Below are 27,075 nucleotides of genomic sequence, written 5' to 3'. Positions count from 1 at the left end.
TCAAAGAGAAATTCTTCTTGAACTAAGAGGCAAACTCATCTACCTTAGTCGATGCAGCTACATGCTCCTTAATCGACTTCTTCTTCTTCTAGTTAGGACACTTAGAAGCAAAGTGTCCAAACTCATGGCAATAGAAGCACTTGATCTTACTTAAATCCTTCTTCTTCTTGTCATTCTTCTGATTTCTCGTTCTTCCCTTTGGCTTTACCTGTGAGAGCAAGATTCTCCTCTTCCTTCTCACCCTTTCCATTGTTTCTAGAAGTCTCAACTAGAGTGAGCCTTCGCTCCTCCCGAGTGAAGTCGCTCCAAAGGCATTCCCAATCCGACAACTTATCTTGTCCAGTAATACTTTGAATGAAAGTATGCTAATATTTGGTAAACCCAAGGTTACTTGGGAGCGGGAGCAGGGAGCAACATTTTCAAAAGCTCCCGGTTCGGGAGCGAATTTTTATATATTTGATGCATATATGTCAACTAAAGCATGTAGAATGATGAATTAGATATAAAATCATAAAACATAGACTAAAGCATATAATATCAATTATCTAGAAGTTATAATCTTCATCAACCACGTCCACAAGTTAGTAACATACAACATATCGAGTCTCATGATTCATCAATCTTATAGTTTCAAGCTTTCAAAATTCAATCCATAACATTTATCATCATTGATCACCAAAATTATAAAAAATTCTAACATGAAAAGAAATGAAATGAAACAACTTTCAACTTTCACGAAGCATCATATTCATAATTCATTACCAATGAGTTATAATTGCCAACTTCAATCTTAAATTGTCATATATTGTTTACAAAAAATATCATAATAAATATGAGAGAGTCGACAGTTGTAAAAACTACTAGAAATTAGAAAAGACAAGTAAATTTATTATCTATTGCTAATGCTTGAGCCTTTTGCCACAAGAAATGTCTAATTTCTGAGCAGGTCGTGGTGGTCTTTTAGGAGTCTCCTCTCGCATAATCACAGGACTAGAACCATAAGGCACATGTCCTCCACGTGAGAATGTAGATGGAGGCGGCGACATCAAAGGAACATTTGTTGGAACTCAAGCACTACTATTGGATGGTGGGGGTGGCATGGCTGTTGTTGCTTCATCATCATCTTTCAAAAGTTTTGCTTCCAATTCTTCTAGATGTATAGTGCCATCCTCCAAATTATCGTCCTCTAGGTTGTTGTTCCAAGTTTTATATGATGTATCCTCATAAGCTTGATCACAATAATGACTCAACAACCTCAAGTTGTGGTGCACATAAACCAAGCTTTCTGCTTGATTTTCATTGAGTCTGTTTCTTCTCACATTATGGATGAGGTTATAGGTGCTCCAACACCTCTTTGCAGAAGAAGTATTTACAACTTGTGGAGCACTTTTTTTTGCCAATTTTGGCAAAAGTCCTTGGTCGCCATATGCTTCCTACCATGTGAAAGCATCAAATCTGTCTCTATCTTCCATTGCATGCAAAGAACCAAGCGAACCAGTGCAATTGAAGTATCTGCCTAATTCAAGGCGGAGATTAGCACACTCCTCCTTGTCAGGGACCAACTTGTCTAATGCTTCCACATATCCTTTAGATACCTTTGGATCTATATGGGGTTTGATCCTAACCCCACCCCCAGGTGCAAGTTGGCCCAACCAAGATGGAAAGTAGTATTTTGGCATAAGGATATACACCAAGGCATGTAGTGGAACATTAAGTTTATTCCATCGTGCACACACACAATTGTGAATCATTGTATACAACTTGGGATCATTTTCCTGTACAATACCTTTTATTTGCCCCAACATGCTATCCATTTGCTCTTACACCTCCCCAATCATTGGTTTATCTATATCTGCAAAACGAATCATGCTATAAATGGGCTTGGTGAATTGCAAAACTTCCCTCACACGTGCCCAAAACAGACCATCAAGAGCGGTCTCCTCCACCTGTTCAAGACCTTGCTTGTCAATTGTGGTTGGAGCCCCGTCCTTTAATACCTGCCAGTGTTGACTTGATACCATGCTAGCCAATGATTCTCTTACCTTCAAAAGGCGCCTGGAGGTGAGGTAATAGCTAGCAAATCTAGTCTTCGTAATCTTCAACATTTCCAATCTTGAGTGATTGTGGAAAAGCCCATGGGTATTGTTGCTATGATTTGTAATAAATTTTATCATTTTTTTGCCTCTTTTGTACAAATCACCAATCCATTTGTATTGATGGCTTTTGTTCTTAATATATCATGCATCAAAAGGTTCATTGTGTGAACCAAACACCCAAACCAAACTATGTTGGGGTATCTATCCTCAATAATTGCTCCCGCTGCCTTACAATTAGAATCATTATCATTGATGACTTGGATGACATTGTATGGTCCAATACGTTCAATTGTTTCAAGTAATGGTTTTGCAATGTCAATGGTGATCTTGAGCTTTTCTGAGTAATCATATGCTGAAAGGAAGATTGTACCATTAATAGACACAGTAAGAACGCTTATCAATGGCTTGCCTTTTACATTTATCCATACATTAGATACAATGGACACCCCATGCTCATTCCAAGAATTTGTCATTTTACTCAAAGAATGTGCTATTTTTGTTTTTTCATGATCAAGTCCCACGGTTCTAGCCTTGTCATACCCAGGGCTCTTGTATCCTTTGGGGGCATCATTAATGGCAAAAACCATTTCACGCCAATAAGGTGAGCGAAGAACATTGAATGCTATCGCACATGCATAGAGAAACTAGTAAATTTTTGAATCCATATCATTCCTACATCCTTCGTAAAGGAAATCTGATATGGTTCTACACCTTAAAGAGATGTTTGTTCCTATGCCTCCATATCCACTGCCCTGGGAGGATGTTGATGGAGTTCTTTGTGCATGTGATTGTGGGCTAGGTTCAAAGACACCCTTTGATCTTTTAGATCTGTATTGGGCTTTCTCCTCTTCCCTTATGTATTTGGCTCTTTGTGTTGCTGACACACTTAAACAAGCTCTGATTCCTATTTGTTTACCTCCATCCCATGGCCTTTTGCCACAGAGGTGCCTTTTGGCACAGGTGTATGACTATGAACCTTGTGTAAGTGTTTAGGCAAAGGAGGCATGTAAATTTAGTGGTTCCACCCCCTTTCCCTCCTTCAGGCCTAGAAACATATTTCCACAATGGGGTTTGGTCTGGTTTGGTTTTTGTGCCCTCATCTCCACTCTCCTCTTCCTCCTCACCAAGGTACTCCTCCTCTCTAGGGTTTTCATCAAATCCACTAAAACCCACTTCTTCATCCTCTTCATCATGATCAACCCTCCTTTTTCTACTCTCCAACACCATAATAACAAAAAAAGGAACCAACAACAAGAGAATGCCAAGCCATATAGCCATGATGTTTGAAGTTTTGAGCCTGCAATAAAATGGAGGAATGGGAATGGGAAAGAGAGAAGAGAACATTTTCATTTAGCAATGAACATATAAAAAACACAAATGCTAGATTAGAGTGTAGATCCTACCTCTTTGGTCTTCAATCCCAAGCTCCAATCTCCCTTGCAAGCTCCTCAAGCTCCCTTAATCACCCTCCTCAACTCAACCTCCAAGCATCCAATTCCAAAAGCCATCCTCCCTTGCTCTCTCACTTTGCAAATGGTAAATAATGAGAGGGGAGGAGGGCCTTTTATCTTTTTTCCCCTCACCTCCTTGTCTGCCGCTTGTTTGTTGTGCGGATTTTTGCCGGCGGGAGCGAAAGGGAGTGGTCAGGGAGCGACCGCTCCCGACTGCTCCCTTAAAAACAGGGAGCACAATTTTTTTAAGGGAGCGCGCTCCCGAGGTCGCTCCCTATCCGCTCTCGAGCGGAGCGCGCTCTGGGAGCAGATTCGGGGGGGGGGGGCATTCCTCCGCAACCCTGGTTCAGAGTACATCATGGCATTAAATATTGCGGCTGTATTTCTGAGCCAAAGGGTACAATATCATTATGAAGCTGTTTGCTTTAGGAATTGAAGATTGAGTTTTATATGTCTGTAACAGTTTGGTATTAAAAAAACCAGGGGAAAGATTCACCATTTTTTGTTTCTGTTTAAAGTTGCAACAAATGGACTTTCTCAAATAAATATGTTTTATTCAGGAATCTGAAGAACAATGGAGAAATAAATCACATGTTTTAAGTGAATGGATTTCTATTTTATCTGCTTAAGAGAAACTAAACTTTCCCCTTTCTTTTATTTCATCTGTAAAAAAAAGCATCTGTTTTTCTGAATATTTCTATAGTTGCCACTTCTCAAAAAGGTCAAAGATAGGTTTTTTTGTGAGAGTAGGTGGATTATTTCAGTTTGTCACGATCGCTTTTCGGATTCTTATGTGAACTGGATGTTTTGATTGTTTAAATATCCGTTCAATTTGTTAACACACATTAACAATATGGGTGCCTTAATTGGGGCATCATTCTTTATAACTCAAATGCTTTCAAAATCTGGTTTGTGATGGCCTTGGAAGTCTATGGAATTGAAAATTTCAAAATACTTAACCACAGACCTATATGAGGTTATTTTTCATCGGTTTTAAGAATTTGCTGTTCTGATTCTTTTGGTATAGTATACCTATATGTTATGTTTGGTTAATGTTTTGTTCTTTTGAATTTATCAGGTTCATGAATTACATGCACTTGTTCATGGGTAAGGCTTATGTGGAAATGTCTGCCTTTCTTGTTAAGATATTAACAAGTGCTACAACTTTACAAGTGGTCATTTGCAAGCTTATGTAAGCTGTGCTACAAAAACTCCTAGGTGATGGGTTCAATTATGGGAACAATGGTAATAATGCTGTATTTCTCCTTTTGGGGCAAATTATTAAAGTAAGGCGCAATCTAACGAGCTCATTTTTTAGCATTTTTGGCTGGAATCTGGTGACATGATTCTTTTTTAGCTTTTTTGGCTGGAATCTGGTGACATGATTCTTCGTGAGATCATGATGTTCCGTTGTTTAAATTTCAAGAATTAAATTTCATTTTTGAATGCAGAAACAGATTTAGCACCCTGTAAAATCTATGGGAAATTGTATCGACTTGACAACTTAAAACTATGATTTTCCCAATTTCTAACCAAATTTTGGGCAAAATCGACTGAAAACTTGCTCAGAAAAGTACCAAAAAGTCGCCTTGATAGACTACCACTTAAAATCAAAATCTGCATTTTTAGGTGATTAATGGATTACACACCTGTAATTAATATATATATATATATATATATATTATGAAAACTTGTATACTACTATCTATCTATATATATATACACACGCATGCAGTATTAGGAAAACTAGTATGTCTACTAAACAACCAACTAGGTGCATCTGTTAAATCCATGACTTGATTTGTGTCATGTAAGGTAAACAGGGAATTGCATGGTTAGCTTGTGTGGAGTAAGTCCCGAAAATGTCTGAAAGGAAAATCACCTTACGCTATGCCCTGCATACATGCATATGGTATTTGGAAAACCTGTATGGCTAACCAAAAACCAACTAGGCTTGCCTCTGTAAAATGCTAGACCCATAACCTCAGTGATGCCATGTAGGGCAAACAAGGAATATGCAGATGAGCTTGTGTGGAGTATGTCACGAAAGCATCTGAAGGTAAATGAGCCTACCCTAGGCCCAATTAGGAATAAAGTCAACTTAAAACAGCCAAGCATGGTTTGGAAAATTCAGAAAAAAGAAGCCAAGGATTTCAAAAACAGGTACAGTTGCGCATGGGGCACTCTAGATGGCAGAAGCTGATGCAAAACCATTGGTTCTTTAGGGCTTCTCTGCACTAAAGGGACTGGACTCTACATGGTTCCTTTAATGTCATATTTGCAGTGGTAGGCTAAGAGACCCAATGTGTTCTCTTTACTCAATGTACAATACTGACTTCTTTTGCATCTGAGGAAATTAAATGGTCGTATTTCCTGCTTGGGATAAGATAATCTCAGATATTTCTTTTACTCTCCAGAGAAATCATACAAGATAGATCTAATCACGTACTAGATACTTTACTTCTTGTTGTCTACAGCTTATTTAATGTATCAAGCTGAGCTTAACTCTATAGATCCTGCCGTTTAATGCTTCAGATATCTGATTGCCTTGTTGATATTGCTAGTACACTCGGAAGTGACTGGTTCGCAGGGTTTGCAGGTATCTATTTTGTTATAGAGTTGGGATTTTCCATTTTTTCGAAAGTTTGTTTCCATACCATTTGTCATAGGGAGGCATACCTTGAACAACACGAGTAGTTGTTTGATTGATGATGTGTGTTGTACAAGCAATTGCTTCACCCCAGAGAGGGATCTCCATATGCTTAGAGTGCAACTTATAGTTAGCCTTTCCATAATAACTCAATTCTATCGATTAGCTACTTCATTTTACTTTGGAGTAGTCCTTTGCCCAAAGATACCGTTAAATTTGAAAAATGTTTGGAAATCATCATTGATGTATTCTCCTTCATGATTGGTCTCGATATACTTCAGTTTTTCCTTGCTTTGATTTTCCAGTATTAATCTAAATTGCGTAAATTTCCCAAAAACTTCATTTTTGGATTGAATGGTATATAACCTATGTTGCATGAGTTTTTGGAACGTGGGAACATTGGGAACTTGGAACGTGGGAACATTGGGAACTTGGGTATGGGTGTCGGAAACGACTAGAGGTTTCCCCAAAATTTACATGAAACGGCTAATCGGGAGTGGTAATATTATGTAATAAAAAAATTAAAAATATAAAAATTAAAAATATTTTTTCTAATTATATAATTTATATAATAATCAAAATTAATATTGAATCAAAATATTCAAATATTAAAATCAATTTAAATATATAAATAATAAATATATAATCTCTCTTATATATAAATATATTCTTTGGGTGTCTCTCTCTCTGAGTCTCTCCCTTGTATATATATATATATATATATATATATATAAAATATTAAAATGTTAAGTTCATTATGACACATGACGAGTCTTTGAAATAATCTGGCTTAAAAATACAAAGGAACAATTTTACATATGTTTTTCTAGTTATTCTTAAGAGAAAAAGTATATAACATCTAATGTTTAAGCATTGACTGCCACATACAATGCAATCTTCTGCCATATATATACATAAACAACAAAAGAAATACTCATCAGCATGACATCCTAGATATTGCCCTTACATCGAGGTGCCACACACTTCCTCAACCCATCAAGAGATTGCTCCAGTTTCTCAATTAAGGGTATTGTTGTTCAGGATGTCTTTGGCCTTTTTTCCTGTGAAGGTTTCAACTTAGGCTCATGTTTTGTGGGCAGTTCAGCATATTTCTCTACAGCCTTTGTAGTCCCCAACCCCAGGGAACGCGAGAACTCCAAAAATTTTCCCAAGCTCTCATTGCAGCTCCCGCTGAAAAGGGAACGTTCCCATACAGTTCCAAAGCTCCCGGGAGCATGGGAACCATTGGAACGGGTTTCCCAACTTTTAGGAGCAGTTCCTGTGTAACAGAATATATAACCAAAGGAAGCAAGAGAAATCATCAGTGAAAGTCAGGAAGCACTTAGCTCCCCTAATAGGAGTGGTCATAGTCATAAGCCCATAATGTCATGTGAAGCAACTCAAGTGGTTGAGGGGCTCACTTGGTTAATTCCTTAAGAAATGATTCTTTATGGTGTTCCCCCCGTGTATGGTTCAATTCGTGGAAAATCTTTAGCCATGTACACATGACTCATATGTCACAAGGACAGAAAGTTTGTATGTCCAAAACATTGATGCCATAACATGTTGATGTTGTTAGCATTGGCTACAAAAGAACATATCCTTTTTGTATTGAGGAGGCTTCCCTAAGTGGTACAAATGATTGGGTTCATCATAATCACGAGGCCACAGCTTTAAAACCATCATCTTTGTCTTTTAATAACACATTGATTTGGCCAGAATTCTACCTTTTTGTTGCTGTGAGGTGATGCAGTAAGTAAAAAATGGATTGGGACCAACTCCTGGAAACATGAAAGGCTTCTCCAAACTTAGCGATGTCAATAATGACATCTCCACATTGTGAAACTAGTAGTGTTGAGTTGTCACCAATGATCACGTTTCCTCCATTGTGATATCATTGATAATAAAAAAGGAATTGTCGATATTTTGACATATGCTCCAAATTCAATGACTCATTTTTGTGGAGTGGAGGAGGACCAATATGTAGAGTGCACAGTCAAAAATGCACTGTAAGATGAGTCCCATAGGTTCAACTCACCTTTATGGACCCAATAAAAGAAAGGTACTAGTATTTTCCAAAAAAAATTGCAATGTGCTATTGCCGTAGAAAAAAAGGAGGAAGAGAGTGCTGGTCCTCAGAAGGAGGGTCATAACCCTAGGAGGAGGTGCTAACCTTGAGTGAAGGTTTTGAAATTCCCAAAAAATAATTATAGAAAACTTTATTTCTGTAGTGGTTAGTGAGCTTGAGCAATGCCACTAGCAAAAGGTCTTTTGGGATCAGCTAATGAATTGAGTGGGGGAGTTTCACACTTGCTTTGATGCTTTGTGGAGATTCACGAATGTTCACAAAATAATTGAATGAAATGAAAACCAACCCAAAATTTTTAATGAAGAAAGGGATAAACACTCTTGGGCAACCAGGAGTGGCACACAAGTGCACTAGAGAGAGAAATAACCCAAGCTTAAGATAGATAAAACCAAGAACAAGAGTGCACAATGCTTCAAGCTGCCCTTAGGTTAAATCACTTGTACAAGATTGAATGAATGTATGACCACAATGTGTTAGAATTGAAATAGGAGTCGTGTATTTATGCACAACTAAAGAGGTATGGTGCTTTCTTCGAGGATGAGTTATGGGGCTACATTGAATTGACTAGGTTGACACTAAATAAACTTCGGGATATATTATTTAGTTATAAATAACGTCGGCCATGGAAAATGTGAAGATTACATCATTAATTCAAACTTTTTTTTATTATTTGTATAAAACGCCATCCATGTCAAAACTCTATTTTTATTAATGGTCAAAGGAAGACTTTTGTTTATAAAATCACTTTTCCTTTCCAAGGAAACCAAAGGGATGCTTACTCTCAGTTGTTGATGGCGTCACTAGTAAGCCTGGCATAGACTAGTACGTTTGACCCAATGGGAGCACTTGCCAACAAAGAACTAGCTAAATGCCTATCAAAATCGGCAACAACTGGTTCAGCTAACTTTTTGGACTGGATGGTGTTTTACACTTATAAACCACAACACTTGTAAAACTAGTAGTGACTGAAAGAAAACCAAGTGCAAATGACAAGATTGCTTGACAAAGATGAGAATATCTATTGCAACTTTTATAAATTGTAGCTACGATTGAAAGAAAACCAAGTGCAAATGACAAAAGTGCTTGACAAAGATAGGGATACCTGTTGCAACATATACAAGTAGAATTTTCTCTATAATACACACAATTTGGATATCATGAAGTCTAGTGATAATTTTAACCAAAATAAGTGAAGGGTCAATAATTATGATATGTGCCTCTTAAATGAAATATAGATTCATGTTTTGAATCGTTGTTCTTAGAACCGAGAGAATAATGAGAATTAGTGGTGAGATGATGGCATGTACACAATTTATGGTACGCTAACTACACTTGCATAATAATAATCTTAGTCCAATTGGTTGAGGAGTATTAAACCTATGAGATAATATTTTTGTTTCAATTAGAATGGGCACTTAGCAGTTACTACTGTTTTTAATTCTAGTATAACGATATATGAACTTTTTGATTCCAATCATCTCATGGAGGATTATTCAAAATTATTAAAAACGTGGAGAATTAAGATCACGGTTGCATTACTTAGTTAACAATGATTCTTAGGTTTTGGAGAGATATTATAAAGAACTTTAATTTCTCTGCTTAATAATCCTTTCAAATACTCTACGTGCTAAAAAAAATTAATTATAGTATCACATGGAGTTGAGAGTTGAGAGTTATTAAAGTTATTAGGGACTTAGGGTAATAATTTATTTTTGGTTAATGAGACATTTTATAATATTGGAAATTATGATTTGAGAGATGGACAAGGAATAAGGTATGCTGGCTTAGTATAAGGTTAAAGGGACTTTGGAATGGGTAAACAACAGTTGACATATGGAAGGAATAAATGTAAATTTGATAGCTCAGGTGAAAATAATTAACTCAGAGTAAATGCATCAAGTTGTAATAATAAGGCTTATGAAAAAAAGGAGACCTTTAGGCAACAAAGAATAATAAGGCTTATGAACAAAAGGAGACCTTTAGGGAACAAAGGAAAGTCAAGACCGACAAAAATGCAGAAAGCCATAAATTTTTTCAGGAGTACTTTTAAGTTACACGTTACAACGGGAGGCACTTCAAATGCATCTGGATACGCATTTGAGAAGTAATATGAGTGCTGGGGGCTGGTGTTAAATGAACTTTAAGATCAGACATGCACATTCTGACCAGTTAGGATTTAACCATAAATAGGCCAGAGTCAAATATGATAATCAACCTCTAAAATATTTTTTCCAGAAGTCTCTCTGCTATGGCCCTATCTTTATATTTGTGATTGCAGTTTGGAGGCTATCTGTGCCTTACGGCCATAAAAATATGTTCTAGATGAATTTGACAGATCTTGACCTGAATGGTAGCAAAGAATACAAGCATAGTTGTTTCTCAAATGCGTATTTTATTGACTTGTTCAGAGTACATCACGGCCTTAAATGTTGCGACTGCATTTGTGATCGAAAGGGTACAATATCAGTATGAAGTTGTTTGCTTTAGGAATTGAAGATTAGAGTTTTATGTCTGTAACAGTTTGGTATTAAAAATGCCAGGGGAAAGATTCACCATTGTAGATTTCTGATTAAAGTTGCAGCAAATGGACTTTCTCAAATAAATATGTTATATTCAGGAATCTGAAGAACAACGGAGAACTAAATCACATGTTTTAAGTGAATGGATTTCTATTTTATCTGCGTAAGAGAAACTAAACTTCACCCTTTCGTTTATTTCATCTGTCAAAAAAAAGCAGGTATGTGTTTTTCTGAATATTTCTATAGTCGCGGCTTTACGAAAAGGTCAAAGATAGGTTATTTTTGTGAGAGTAGGTGGATTATTTCAGTTTGTCACAATCCCTTTTCGGATTCTTATGTGAACTGGATGTTTGATTGTTCACATATCCGTTCAATTTGTTAACCCACATTAACAATATGAGCGTGTCTTAATTGGGCACCATTCTTTGTAACTCAAATACTTTCAAAATCTGGTTTGTGATGGCCTTGGAAGTCTATGGAATTGCAAATACTTAACCACAGACCTATATGAGGTTAATTTTGATCGGTTTGAAAAATTAGCTGTTCTGATTCTGTTGGTATAGTATACGCATATGTTATTTTGGTCAATGTTTTTCCCTTTTGAATTTATCAAGTTCAGGAATTACATGCACTTGATCAGGGGTAAGGATTGTGTGAAATTTCCACCTTTCTTGTTGAGAAATTAACAAATGCTACAAGCAGTCATTTGCAAGCTTATGTAAGCTCTGCTACGACAACTCGTAGGTGGGGTTTAATTATCTGAACAATGGTAACAATACTCTGTTTCTCCTTTTCGGGCAAATTATTGAAATAAGACAGTCTCACGAGCTGACTTTCTAGTTTTTTTGGCTGGAATCTGGTGATATTATTCTTCGTGAAATCATGATGTTCAGTGGTTTAAATTGTATTTTTGAATGCATAAATGGATTTAGGACCCTGGAAAACCTATGGGAGATTTTATAGACTTGAGAACTTAAAACTATGATTTTCCCAATTTTTAACCAAATTTCAGTCAAAATCGACTGACAACTTGCCCGGAAAAATGCCAAAAAGTTGCCTTGTTAGATTACAACTTAGAATCAAAATCAACATTTCTAGGTGATTAATGGATTGTATATATATATATATATATATATACATACATGCATGTAGTATTAGGAAATGTGTTAATTTTAGGTATGTTCTATGCTCAATATCAATTCCAGATTAGCAATCACATTTAGCATGATAGTAAAATGTAGATAGAACATAAACATAAACCGCAGAAAACAAGCTAAGACAAGAGGACACAAGATGTGGTTCCAGCCAGGGACAAACCCCAATGTGGGGAAACCCTTTGATCAATTCATCTTATGTTCTTCAATAGTTCAGCAGAGAGAGAGAGATAGTACACATACAGTAGAAGTCAACATTTTGACTTGTCAAAATAAGAGCAGAGATTCACTAAGAAATTAACACATGAGGTAGCTGATCTGAACTCACGTGAAGGCATACTGCTTCAATTGATTCTCCAAGGTGATTCCGTCACCATGCTGCACCCATCACAGTGTTGCACCCATCATTGTGCTACCCCCATCATTGTGTTGCACTTTTTCATCAAACCCAAAACAGAATGAAGAGAGATCACAAGAGTGTGTGTGTGAAAGTGACTTGAAGGCCACCTCTATTTATGCTAAAACGTGGAGGACAAGTGGGGGTAATTTGGTTGCTAGCCGACCTTGACAAATTGTCGCATAACACAAATAAATTCATATCTCTCTGAATACATGTCGGAATCAGATGATCTTTAGATCAATCCTACACCTCTTGATGAGATGAATCCAAGAAAAATATCAGCTGCCATAAATAAGAAGACTCACATGGAGTTTGGCCCTAGTTGCCAATTTTAACACTCCCTCTCAACTAGGGAGAACTCTATTTGCTAATCCATCTTCCAGACTGCACTATCTTTGCCATCAGTGCCTTGCACTGCTCTACTCTGTTGTACTATGAAGAAGAAGTGATCGAGAATGTATCATACCATCCTCTACTAACCCGAATTCAGTGCCATATAAAAGAGTGTCTCATACCACTTTTACTGACCTGAAGTCAGTTCCAATAAAGAGAGTGTGTCATACCACTCTTACTAATTCGAAATCAGTTCCAAAAGAGAGTGAGTTATGTCACTCTTACTGACCCGAAGTTAGTTCCAAAAGAGAGTGACTTATATCACTCTTACTGACTCGAAGTTAGTTCCAATTGATCCCAGATCAATATCATCCTAGCATAGGGAGTACGTTAGTTACACGATGTGTCCATTGGTACTACTATGGTCCCTATCCTCATTTCCCTACTCAATGGCCAGATGAGAGGTACTTCCCATGAGTCTCAGATTGCATGGGTAGGATGTCGCAGCAGAAGGATGAACCACTCATCCTACCTACATGTCGCCAGGGGTATCCCAGGGGACGGCTGAACCACTCACCCTGTACACAACAAATCACTAGGGGAAAGTTAAACCACTCACCCTATGACTGTGTCTCAACAAGAGAAAGATGAACCACTTATCTTGCCTACGTAGCAAACCACTAGGGGAATGCTGAACCACTCACCCTATGGTTGCTCATCGCTCCAAGATGTACCCCCAAGCCCCTCGGAGCTCCCAGAGCTCAATGTCCATATCATATAGGACCCCTAGGAGAGAGTCTATCCACGATTCCTAGTTGTTCTCGGAAAGTCAAGAATTTGACCTTTCCCAGGGGCTTCGACAAAATATTGGCGACCTGCACATCAGTCCCAATGAGATGGAGCTTTCTTGCTCCTCGATGTACCATATCCCAGATAAAGTGGTACCTGATGTCTATATGCTTAGAGCAATCATAGAACACGAGATTCCTTACAATCGAATCCCCCTCTGGTTGTCACAGAAGATCACGATGGTATCCAACACGTGTCCAAACATGTCACTGAAGAGCTTCCTCAACTAGGCAGCTTCACACAAGGTCGTACTTGTAACTAGGTATTCGGCCTTAGCAGTGCTCAAAGCAACCAACTTCTGCTTCCTGCTCATCCAGGATATCAAAGAAGAACTCAAAGAGAACCAACACCCAGAAGTGCTCTTGCGATCCTCCACACTACCTGCCTAATTAGGATTAGAATAATCATGCAGCTTCACATTTTCGGCAGTGTATCTCAATCCATGAGAGATTGTGCCCCGAAGATATCTCAAAAGATTCTTGGCACCAATCCAGTGAGGCTCAACCATATATGAGCTCAACATGCTCACTGCAAAACATATATTCGAACGAGAGTTCACCAAGAACATCAATGCTAGAATGAGTTTATGAAACTCAAAGGCATTTCCCAAATCAGGTTCGACCTCACTACTGCATAACTTCTTAAAGTTAGGCTTCATCGAGGTAGTCACGGGCTTGTAGTTCACCATTCCAAATCCGGAATCCAACTCCTTACTTTTGTAAATGAGAGGGTCTGTACTTGCCAAAAATAGATCGTCCACATAAGGTACTAGTATGAGAGGTCTATCATCCACAACCTTAAAGCAATGGTTTAGATCGGCTTCACTCCTAGTGAATCTCAGCTTCATCAGATAGCAGTCAATCCTCTCATACCAAGCTCGGGGTGCTTGCTTTAAATCATAGAGAGCTTTCCTTCACTTGCATAAATGAGATTCCCGATCATGAATCCCAAACCCCTCGGGTTGTTCCACATCTGAGGTCTTGCTATTACATGAGGGAATTGTCCCTTTTGTAAGATTTCCTTTGGTACATCTCGGGCATGTACCTTCATGTTCTTCTTGAATTCAGGCATCCCTATCACCATCTGTCTCACATCCGGTAGGGTCTTACAATGAAGATGAGCAGACCTTTGGTGCCATTGAAGAGATGTGTCACACAACATGGTCCCTAATGGACTTCCTGCAACTTGATACAAATTGCCAACCCTGAACCCATGAGTAAAAGCATGTTGAAAATTCCATTTTCAAACACGTACCTTTCCATCGATGAATGCCACCTTGAAATATTTGACTTCCATTGTCGAAATGGACAGCGGGTTCTTCTTGAGATCAGGTGCATAAAGAACTTCTTGTATATGAATCGTGCTACTCTCATTCAATTGAACGGTAGCATTCCCTACACCCTTTCTGGGATAGGTGGCACCGACTCCAAGAATAATCTCCACGACTGTCTCCCTCTTTATCAAATTAGAGAGAGCTTCCTTGTATATGATGGAGTACCTTGAAGCACTGCTATCAATAAGCCAGATTCCCAAAGAGTCTAGAGGAGAAGTAGTGGAGAGGGCCAATATAAGATAATACTCCTTTAACTTATCAGAAACAACATTTGATTCTTCATACCTTGAGTTCCTTGCTTTCTTTGAAGAGTTGGCCATTTCCTTGATGACTTGCATTCCTTTTATTCCTTTGCCATTGTATTTGACATTCTTTTGATCATTGAAGATGCCCCTGGAATGATTGTAATCATCATCAAGTGATGTGTCCCTTCTATTTGGACACTTCCTCGCATAATGGCCAAACTTATTGCAAGCAAGGCATCCGCCTTTCCTTCCATTCTTAGATCTGAACTTCCCATTGAAGTGACTTGTAGGTAGGCCACCAGATGCTTCTGTTACGTCACTCTGATAATCTTCTTTGCTTCGACTTCACCCTTGGTGAATTTGAAGAGGGATGAGGAACCGATTGAGCCTTTTTGTCCTTTCCAAATGTCTTCGGTGATTGCTCTTTCACTCTTGCTTGGGCTTTGTCTTCACCTCAGCGCCGATACCATGTTAATTTTAGGTATGTTCTATGCTGAGTAAATTTACTTCAACTTTCCATATTAGCTCAATATCAATTCTAGATATTAACTCAAGAAGTAAATGTGGGCTTTAGTCCTAGGGATAAAGAATAACTTACAATAACATTTTATGATTAACAAATCACTCCATTGTTGTCTCTTAGATCTCAATATTTTCAATATATCCTACTTAACTTCTACCTCAATAATTTAACAAAAGAAAGATTTGGCTTATACCTAAAATTTTATATCAATTAGAAGAGGCTACGTCATACCATAGTAGAGGATTAAAACTTGATCTTGCTCAGTGTATTGCTTCAGAGGAATGCTAAGATTTAACTTCTAGTATTCCATGTAATTCTTCTCTTGGATTGCAACTTAACCTAACTTTGAATATCTTTTAACTCTTCCCTTTACCAGCTCCTAGTTTGCCCTTCATTGAGGCCTAAAACAAACCTTACTTTGCCTCTTGATAGTGGCCCAAAATATCCCCAAACTGCTACTTAAACTCTGCCTCAAGTAACCCTACCTCTACGGTTAGATCAAGCCTAAACTCGTCCCTCTTACAAACATAATATGACCCACTTCCTATCGTTGATATAGGCCTAATTTGGACCTAGTCTCCTATGGCCTACACTGTCTTGAATTCATCCCTTTAACAATCCTGATATATGAGCCTTGCCTCAAAAATACTGTCCTCAAAAACACTTCAAAAATTCAGTTTGGCCCGATTTACATAGAAAGAAAAGATAAAATGAAAACCAAAAAAACTTTTCGAACTCAACTTCTTTACCACTAGCCTCTGCTCTTTATGCCACCGAATTTCACCTTCTTTTTGGCCCCAGTCTACTCCAACGAGTTTATAGATGTTATATACTCAAACAGATGCTTTGAATTGCTTGCTTTAAATTCCCAAAGCTATTTTTATTTATACACTTTGGAGGGAGGCCTATTTTAAGGCCCACTTGGTCCTTAAATCATAAAAAATGCACTTAAAAAAAAATTATTACTGGATCCAAATTGAATTTGTTTAATAATTAATTAGTCATTTTCATCTTGACTGTTTGTAATATAAGCTGACTTGAACACATGGAATTGGGGAAAATTGAATTACAATTTAGACCTTTTTCTAGGGGCGACATTGAAATTTTAGACCATGGTTTCTTAGGGCATGAACTGGATACACGTCCATTCATTTAGGGCATTGAACTTCAAACTTGAATATCTATCCAACCAATATGACCCATGAGGTGTACCACTTATCAAGGAAAATGACATGACTAGGGATACCAATCTAGAGTGGTCTACCCAAATTCATTGAATTTTGCATGCATATCATCAAAAAAGTGCGTTATCTCAATGGCCCATTTACCCTTTGACATCAATGACAATTTCTTCCAACACTGTGGTCTCCTCATGCATAAGAAGCTACAATTTGAATGGTTTCCATTCCCACCAAGAACTAGTTGTAATGGAGCATGAATAAGGCCTATAAATAATAACCACGGCATAAAATTTGAGGAAGAGAAGGTTTACTATTGTTATGCTACCAAAGTTTTTCTTAAAACTCCCTAATCATTGAGCATTCACATTGTTGGCACCACTTCCATCTATTCGTAAAGCTTTATCCATTGGATAACTTGATCTGAAAATCACTCGTGAGTGACCATAGTTAATTAATTAATGAATGAAAGTATTACAGACTCATGTGCTGGTGTGTGTCTATGTTATCTTAGGCAACGGATCGATAAGATTGCAAAATACACAGACACTTGAAAATGGAAAACAGTAAGAGAAACACAGTAAGCAAATACAAGAACACAACAAATTAATAAGGAGTTCACCCAATCCTCCTCGGCTACGTCTTCGGTCCAGCTTTCAATGGTGGCCTTCTTTTATTGTGTCTTAAAGCAGAGTCTTTACAATGAGGAGCTCCAATTGAGTCTTTTGAAACAGATGATGCTTAGTAGGGTGGTTCGTGGATCCCCCAAGCCACTAGAGTGCATAGACTCTTCCTTACCAAGTCTCGACCTCAACTGGTCTTGATGGGATGAGTCTAATCTGGTACTTAGTTCCCGACAGATATCTTCACAGGGATTGCTGGAACCTCTCAAGCCTTTTGTCTGCTCGATGCTGCCTCAGCTCTACGGGTCAGCTCGGCTCTTTGCGTCTGCTTCTGTCTCCTTTTTCAGTGTTCTCTTCTTTCTGGCAGTGCTTCCCTCTCCTCTTCTGTCTCGCTTGTCTTTTCTCTATTTGTTCATGGCTTAAAGCCAATACGTCTCATGACTGTTCGTTTACTCTTCCACCCCTTTGGATCGCCTGCTGCTGTTCACTTGGAGTTCCCTGCCTTTGCGTCATCGCCATTGTGTAACGTCTCACAGGGAAGTGGCCACTTGTCCTCTCACGAACTGCGCCAACTCTTCCTCAAACGGTTTGGTATTTCGGTTACTCTGTGTAATGATTCATTCACTAGCTCAGCGGTCAAATCGGACTTCATACTTTTATATGCCGTCGCTTAATTCTCCCTCCAGATCTGGTTTCCCATCGGGCGCAACCTCCGCCGTTAGATTTGGGGCCTCCAGATCCTACGGTTATCGCTCATATCGCGTGGTTGACTTGCTCAGACGTTAGCCCGTGATGAGAGGCGGTTTTCTCTCTCATCCGCCAGACACGCGTCGTTCGTTGTATGGAATCGTTGGGTCTCCTGACAATTCCGCTTACCGCCCAAAATGCCTCTGATATTTCGCCGGTTTTGGAGCGCGGGACCCGCCTTTCGCTTTAGCGCTTTTCCCACGGTTTTCGGCTTTCCTTGTGACCAATCGCTTGGGGCCTTTCCATTTCGAGGGGTTTTGCCCAATCGCGCATCAGAAATGGCCTCCATTTTCCGATCCAAACTTCCTAACTGCTAGTGTATGCCTTGCGCGGTCTCCATGGGCCTCGGTCAACGCGCTTTGACCGAGGTCCTTGTCATTCCTTGCTAGCTACAAACTGCCACTATTTAGAGGTCCTTTCTGATAGCTCATTGTCCACAAGTTTTTTGAAGTCTGTCCTGATTTGATACAGTCATAGAACTCTAATAATTTTTATGGATCCAATTCGGATGACGGCCTTCCCATTGAAAAAGCTTTTGGACCACCAAAAGTTGGTTTTCAAACATCGACTAAGTGAGGGTACAATTGTTTCACTTGTCCAATCTCTATCCACTTTGCACTACTTGGCTTTGAACCCTTGAGCCCAATTTTGAGGTACTCAACATCTCCCCTACGCGTCGTCCTCACCTTCCTGTCCAGAACTGCGTCTTCCTGCAATTCGTTAAGATATTTAGGTAACAGGGCATCAATAGAAGGCAATTGACTCTGCTCTTCGGGATCCTCAATTAGTGAACGTTCAGATAGCCTCAAGCAATCTGCATTTATGACTGAGTAGATGTGCATGTAAGCTGATAGATCAAGGCAAAAAGCATTCTCACCAATTTTTTCAAGTATCTTGAAAGGCCCATACCTGATAGGCTTTAGCTTTTTACCTTCACCTTGCATCCTGTCTTTGTTGATATATAGCTAGATTTGGTCACCAACTTGGAAACTATGCTCCATCCAATGCTTGTCATGCTTTGCTTTATATTTGGCTTGGCTATTTTCCAGCTGTTCCTGTACTGCCTGGTGGATCTCTTGGATTTGTTCAATGAACCTAGTTTCCTTGTCCACATCACTATGTCCCTCAACTGTGGTGTCTTTACCAAAGACAAAATCCAAAGGAGACCTTGGTGTGAAACCAAAACAGGTCTTAAAAGGAGATCTCTGTGGAGAAGAATGTTTGGCTCTGTTGTAAGCATGCTGCACATAACATAAATGTTCATCCCAAAGCTTAGGATGCTTGCTGCAATATCCCCTAAGTAACTAGATCACTGCGCTGTTAACTACTTATGTCGAGCCACCAATTTGTGGATGAAAACTGTGCTTTTCTTCAGTTTGGTGTCCATCAGTTCCCACAGACTTGACCAAAACTTTCCCACAAATCGGGTGTCTCGATCAGATACAGTGGAAGTCGGTAATCCAAAATGAACCCATACATGTTGAAAGAACAATTTTGCAGTCTGTTCAGCTGTATTCTGTTTACTACAAGATATCAAAATACACATTTTGTTGAACCTATCCACAACAACATACAAATAATCATGACCTTTCTTAGATTTAGGCAGTCCTCCAACAAAATCCATGGAAACACTTTCCCAAGGGTGAGAAGGAACTGGTAATGGAGTGTACAAGCTTAGTTTTCTGTTGCTGGGCTTGCTTTTAGCACACATAGTACACCCTCTTACATATCTAGAAATTGTCTCATTCATTTTTAGCCAATAACAAAATCTTTGCAGCTGTGCAACTGTTTTACTTACCCCAAAGTGACCTGATATTAGAGAAGTGTGTGCTTCTCGAATTATCTTTACTCTTTCAGTTTGTGGAATGCATAGCTTCTCACAATGATACAAGAGTCGGTCCTTTACATGATAATCCAGTTCTTCTACTCATTTGCCTTGACTTAAAGTTGCATATACATCTTTGAAATCTATATCTTGAGCATATTGTTCAATGTAGCTTTCATGTAACACAAAATTATGCTTAAGTATTGTAGATGCATTTATAATGGGTCTAGATAACATATCTGCAACTTTATTGTGTATGCCCTTTTTATATCTGATGACTAAATGAAACTGTTGTAGAAAACCCATCCATCTATAGTGCCTTGATTGTTGCAGCTTAGTTTGGGAGTGTAGGTATTGAAGTGGTTGATGATCAGTATGTATTACTGTCTCTTTGCCCATTAAGTAATGTTTCCACTTTTTCACACTCTGTACTAATGCATACAATTCTTTATCATATGTAGGATAGTTAACCACTGCAGAATTAAATGTCCCAGAATGATAACATATGGGTTTACTGTGCTGTGTCAACACTGCTCCCGTGGCATAGTCCCTGACATCCGTTTGGATCTCAAATGGTCTTTGAAGATCAAGCAGTGCTAGTACAGGTGCTGTACTAATATTTTCTTTCAAGGTGTCGAAGGCTTTCTGCTGTTTGCCTCCCCACTGAAACACCTTGTTCAATCCTGTTAAAGCATGTAAGGGAGCTGCAATTAAGGGAAAGTTAGAAGGGAGCTGCAATTAAGGAAAAGCTAGAAATGAACTTTCTCCAATATTGTGCTGCTCCTAAGAAGCTTCTAACTTCTGTAGCAGATTTGGGTTTAGGCCAGTTCATAATGACTGTCACTTTAGAGGGATCTATCTTCAATTCACCATTCCCTACTATATGACCCAAATAATTCAGAGATGTTGCCAAATTCACATTTTGAGAGTTTAACATAAAGTTTTTCTCTTTTCAAAACATCTAGTCTCTGTTTAACATGCTTTAAATGTTCTTCCCATGTTTTGCTAAATATCAGAATGTCATCCAAATACACAATAACAAAATCATCAAGAAAAAGTCTTAGTACATCATTCATTAATCTCATGAAAGTAGCAGGAGCATTAGTTAAGCCAAAAGGCATAACCAGCCAGTCATACAATCCCTGCTTTGTCTTGAAAGTAGTCTTCCATGCATCTTGTATTGAAACTCTGACCTGATGGTATCCACTATGCAAATCTAACTTGGAAAAATAAACGTCTTTCAATTGATCTAAAAGATCATCTATGCGAGGAAGGGGATAACGATTTTTAATTGTTATCTTATTTAGTGCTCGGTAATCAATGCACATTCGCCACGAGCCATCTTTCTTTCTCATCAAAACAATTGGTGACCCACATGGTGATGTGTTAGGTCTGATGAACCCTTTCTCGAGCAACTCTTGCACCTGTTTCTTGATTTCAACATTCTTTAAAGCGGACAACCTTTTATACCTCTGGCTGCAATAGTTGTTTCATCTCCTGAGTCTGACCCCAAGTCTTTCTGAATAGCTGCAACAATCTTCTTCTTTTTGCCCTCAAACTTCTTAGGTCTTAGCTCCGGATGCAGAATCCAACAGTGCTCATCATCATGCCCATCCTTCTTACAGTGAGTGCATGAAGACTTGCTCTTCTGTGCAGTGTTAGCCTTCCTTGCTTTCCATTTCTGCTTTCTTTTCTCCTTATTCTTGCTTGCAGTGGGTTGGGATGATCCCCCAACTTCTGGACTTCCATTCTTTCCTCTAGCTTCTAGATGAGTAGATTGTACAGATACCTCATCTATACTAGTGGGGTTAAACATGAGGATAGTGTGCCTCATGTCACTGTGTAGACCACCAATGTACTTCAACAGAGTCTTAGGTGAGTCTAATGAGATTCTTAGAATCAATGCTCTCTTTCTAAATTCTTGGGTGTAACCTTGTACACTTTGCCCTTTCAACTGTCGAAGAGTTTGCCAGCTCATCATGGCTTGCTGCATGTAGGCCAATGGATAGAACTGCTTTTTGATTGCAGAAACAAATTCACTCCAGACAGAAATGGTCTTACCATGTCTTTTCATGTCAGCTTGGGTCTTGCCTTCCCACCAAACCAAGGCAGTGCCTCCAAGGCGCAGGCTTGCCAGCTGAATCTTGCTCTTGTCTGAATCAATACTCTGCACTATGCAATAAACATCAATTTCTCTAATCCAATTGTCCAGATTTTCTGCATTCAACTCTCCATCATATACAGGTAAATCAAATTTAACATCTAGTTTAATCAAAGATGCCTTCTTTTTATGTTCATGGCTATTAGGAGATGTGAGAAAGCTTTCTTCTTTCCCTTTGCCTTTTGAGTGGTCATGAAGGAAAGACTCTTCTTCTCCTTTATCTTGTTTGGAGCCTGATGAATCTTCATCCTTGTGTTTTCTAAAGTCCTTATACATTTTCTCTACCATGGAATTTACGGCTAGGAAACTATCTATGAATTGAGGGTCTGGCCCCATAGAACCTTCCTCTGACATTGTCTTCTGAGGATAGACTCTCCTAATTTCAGGATTAGATTCGACCAACTCTTTTTCTCCTAATTTGAGCTTTGATCTAGTTAGCATTCAACGGCTAAACCCAACACAAGCTTATCTAACCTTAACAACCTAGAGCTCTGATACCTCTTGATTTGAAAATCACTCGTGAGTGACCTCAGTTAATTAATTAATGAATGAAGGTATTACAGACTCATGTGCTGGTGTGTGTCTATGTTATCTTAGGCAACGGATCGATAAGATTGCAAAATACACAGACACTGGAAAATGGAAAACAGTAAGAGAAACACAGTAAGCAAATACAAGAACACAACAAATTAATAAGGAGTTCACCCAATCCTCCTGGGCTACGTCTCCGGTCCAGCTTTCAGTGGTGGCCTTCTTTTATTGTGTCTTAAAGCAGAGTCTTTACAATGAGGAGCTCAAATTGAGTCTCCTGAAATAGATGATGCTTAGTAGGGTGGTTCTTGGATCCCCCAAGCCACTAGAGTGCACAAACTCTTCCTTACCAAGTCTCGACCTTAACTAGTCTTGATGGGATGAGTCCAATCTGGTACTCAGTTCCCGACAGATATCCTCACAGGGATTGCTTGAACCTCTCAAGCCTTCTGTCTGCTCGATGTTGCCTCAGCTCTGTAGGTCAGCTCGGCTCTTTACGTCTGCTTCTGTCTCTTCTGTATCCTTCTTCACTGTTCTCTTCTTTCTGATAGTGCTTCCCTCTCCTCTTCTGTCTCGCCTGTCTTTTCTCTATCTGTTCATGGCTTAAAGCCAATACGTCTCATGACTGTTCGTTTCCTCTTCCGCCCCTTCAGATCGCCTGCTGTTGTTCGCTTGGAGTTCCCTGCCTCTGCGTCATCGCCACTGTGTAACGTCTCACAGGGAAGTGGCCACTTGTCCTCTCATGAACTGCGCCAGCTCTTCCTCAAACGGTTCGGTATTTCGGTTACTCTGTGTAATGATTCATCCGGCAGCTCACCGGTCAAATTGGACTTCAGACTTTTATATGCCGTCGTTTAATTCTCCCTCCAGATCCAGTTTCCCATCTGGCGCAACCTTCGCCATTAGATCTGGGGCCTCTAGATCCTACGATTATCGCTCATATCGCGCGGTTGACTTGCTCAGACGTTAGCTCGCGATGAGAGGCGGTTTTCTCTCTCATCCGCCGGACATGCGTCGTTCGCTGTATGGAATCGCTGGGTCTCCCGACAATTCTGCTTACCGCCCAAAACGCCTCCAATATTCCGCCGGTTTTGGAGCGCGGGACCCGCCTTTTGCTTTACCGCTTTTCCCACGGTTTTAGGCTTTCCTTGTGACCAAGCGCTCGGGGCTTTTCTATTTCGAGGAGTTTTGCCCAGCGTGCTTTGACCGAGGTCCTCGTCGTTCCTTGTTGGCTACAAACTGCGACTGTCCAGAGGTCCTTCCTGATAGCTCATTGTCCACAAGTTTTTTGAAGTATGTCTTGATTTGATACAGCCATAGAACTCTGATAATTTTCATGGATCCAATTCGGATCATAACTTCACCACCTTGAGATTGAGATGCATAATTTCAAAGTACATCAAAAGACCTTTCTTAAGATGCATGAAGCAAACTTGTCAACACTACTTGTCCCTCTTTTGTTTCCTTTTCAAGGCCCCCAAAGTTTCACTCCATTATCAATAAAGAAAATAGTTTGCTTCCTATCACCTCTTTATTATTGTAACTTATATTTACTCAATTGTGTAATTTTATTCTCATTTGGAACTAATCCTAACATTTACTATTGTGTTGTAATATTGTAGCTCTAGCTTACAATAATGTTCATTTTTTCCAATGACATAGAAAAAACCACCAAATAATGGTTAACCTCAATTGGAAAAATAGAGTCCTCATTGCTTTCCACTTTAATTTCTCCCATTATTGTTCAACATTAAATCATTATGATATCAAGGTCGATCATACATTGTGATGGTTTTAGTTTCCAATTCTATTCAAAGAACCTTGCACTTGCATTACTCTAAATTCCGTTGAGTGTGAACTCTTGTTATATAGCTCCCTACACCTCCTAATGAACAATCTTTTGCTATTTTAGTGCCTTTGTAGACAACAATGTTTCCATGGTAAGGATTTTTTAAATACAACATTGTTCACCATTCTCATCATAGATATGGATCATACTTCAGAGATAGGCACCGAAAAAACATGTATGATATCATAATGTATTTTGATAATGTCATAAGCATTGGAATTTCCCCCTTGTATGCATAATATATCATTAGCATAAGTATGTTTTATTGTTTTTTAAGTGGGCTTCATCACTTTTCCATGGCTAGTTCTTTCTTTGCGCCGAGAGACACAATCTACAACCCACTATGACCCCGATGTGTAAGTATGCCACGTCCTAAAAAAAATAATAAAAATATTTTTAACTAATGTTGACCAAAACATTAGCTTGAATCTTAAATGATATAACATGAATTTTTAATTATATATAGCTTTTTAATCTTATTAGTGGGCTAATACTAATTATTAAAATATAACTATGTATTATTATATATAATTTGAATGGATAATAAATTATATGTTGCGTTTAATTTGAATGTATCATAAATTTAGCTTTAACAAATTTTTTAACCACATTAAAATTCTAAATTAGGTAAAAGTTTAAACACTTTTACTCTTTACTAAAGCCAATACCATCTGTTAAATCAAAGGAAAAAGGTTAATTCAACACAGAATCCATATCTGATATATTAAAATCATTAAAGACAAAAATATTTCCACATCAAAGTTCTAATATTTGAAAATATTAATTTGGTGTAGTTTTATTATAAATTTTGTTAATAAAATATTAATATTAGTATTATTATTATTAATAAATTTAATATTAATATTATTAAATTTAATAAATTTAGATTAATACAATATTCAATTTGTTATATAATATATATTAATATATTATGATGTATATTAACTCTAGATATATATGGAGAGGAACAAAGACAATGTGATAGAGGTGGAGAGATAAAGGGAGTGACAAGGGAGAGATAATGAAGGAGAGGGGAGAGGAGGAATGAAGAGAGAAAAAGAGAGAGAGAGAAGGGTAAGAGAGAGGGGGATACACAAATGTGGAGGGGGGAGAGAGGGGGGGAGAAGGACAAGGTTGGAGGGTAGAGAGAGCGAGAGAGAGATGGGGGGGAGGGGGAGAGAAGGACAAGGTTGGAGGGTAGAGAGGGCGAGAGAGAGATGGGGGGAGGGGGAGAGAAGGACAAGGTTGGAGGGTAGAGAGATGGGAGGAGAGAGAGGGAGGTAGGAGAGAAAGAGAGAGGGGAAGGACTGTTGGTTTGTTGGGGCTTGACCCAGGTTCAGAGTTAATTAGCCAAAGAAATCCTGGTACTACTAGGCTTTTCGGCAACAGTTCGCAGCGCGCGGACCGAGGTCTCACCCGAAGTAGTATGGGTGGGTGTTAGAACCAGGTTTCCGCACCCTGGAGATGTCTAATGAGTTCGACTGGTCCACTGTTTGTCCCTGCGCGCAGGTGGCTCTGCGCAATTTCCGTTCCTCGCGGCCTGATACCCTGCGTTCGCGCAACCCTAACTAGGGGGGCTGTACCGCGTTTGGAACTATTACCCGAGATCTTATTTATCTTTCAGTATCAATTTAGCACTTTCGCCTACTTAAATGTCTGAAGTTATACTTAACCATATAAAACATTCATACAGGTTCATGCAGTAAGTAGACAATATACTCATAAATTATATTCAATCATGCATTAAACCATACACAAAATTATAGCAAAACTTCTCTTTATTGATTTTTCCAATGATTACAGACTCGACCTGGTCCGCACACTCAGCTACAGGGGTTCGCGCATTCATCTGCGGACTACTAGGTCTCTGCGCACACAGCTGTAGAGCTTTCTCCTACCCTACGACCCATAGACACACTTTACACTTCCACTCAATCACTTAGACTTCTTCTCTTCTCATCTCCCTTATTAGTTATCTTTTACACTTAGAGCCTCGCTCTATTTATACAATCCCATGGTCTGCGGACCATGGATAGGTCTAACCAATCGACATTACATTGCAAAACTAGGGCAGACAACCCTGTGACTATCATACTTTCGTGCCCCGTGCCCACAATTCGCGAAGCTTTTACAACAAGATTTGGTCAAAATTTGGGCTTTAAGCCCCAAAACATGCATTGGGGGGATTCCATGCCCAACAAAGACTAAAGAGAGGAATTGAGAGAGGGAGAGAGGTAGGGATGGATAGGGAGGGACAAAGAGATGGAGTTGGAGGGGGAGAGAGGGAGTGAAGAAGAAAGACATAGAAAGAGAAAAGTGGAGAGAGAGAGAGAGGGAGTGACAAGGGAGAGATGAAGAGAGAGAGTGTATGTTTTGGGGTGAGATAGAGAGATAAAGAAGAAGAGATGGAAGGAAGGGGGAAGAGAAGGAGAGAGGGAAGGAGATAATGACAAAGTTGGAGAGTGAAGGGAGAGAGAGGGGAAAGAGACATAGGGAGGTGAGATAGGAGGGAAGAGAGA

General features: G+C 39.0%; 1 protein-coding gene across 1 annotated transcript in view; it reads left to right on the top strand.

Annotated features, from left to right (window-relative positions):
* Positions 1-4,867, top strand: part of LOC149178769 (large ribosomal subunit protein mL54-like) — a 28,392-nt gene extending 23,525 nt beyond the window's left edge. The window contains exon 2 of the mRNA XM_089420424.1: positions 4,626-4,867. The gene's annotated coding sequence lies outside the window, so the exon portion shown is untranslated. The remainder of the gene's footprint in view (positions 1-4,625) is intronic.
* Positions 4,868-27,075: the final 22,208 nt, after the last annotated feature.

This window comes from Pinus tabuliformis, chromosome 4_1 (genome assembly GCF_031772625.1).
Source record: "Pinus tabuliformis cultivar Carrire ecotype Pingquan chromosome 4_1, CPIR1, whole genome shotgun sequence".
Lineage (NCBI taxonomy): Eukaryota > Viridiplantae > Streptophyta > Pinopsida > Pinales > Pinaceae > Pinus > Pinus tabuliformis.
Note: the sequence above shows the minus strand (reverse complement) of the source record. Positions and strands in the feature narration are given on the sequence as shown.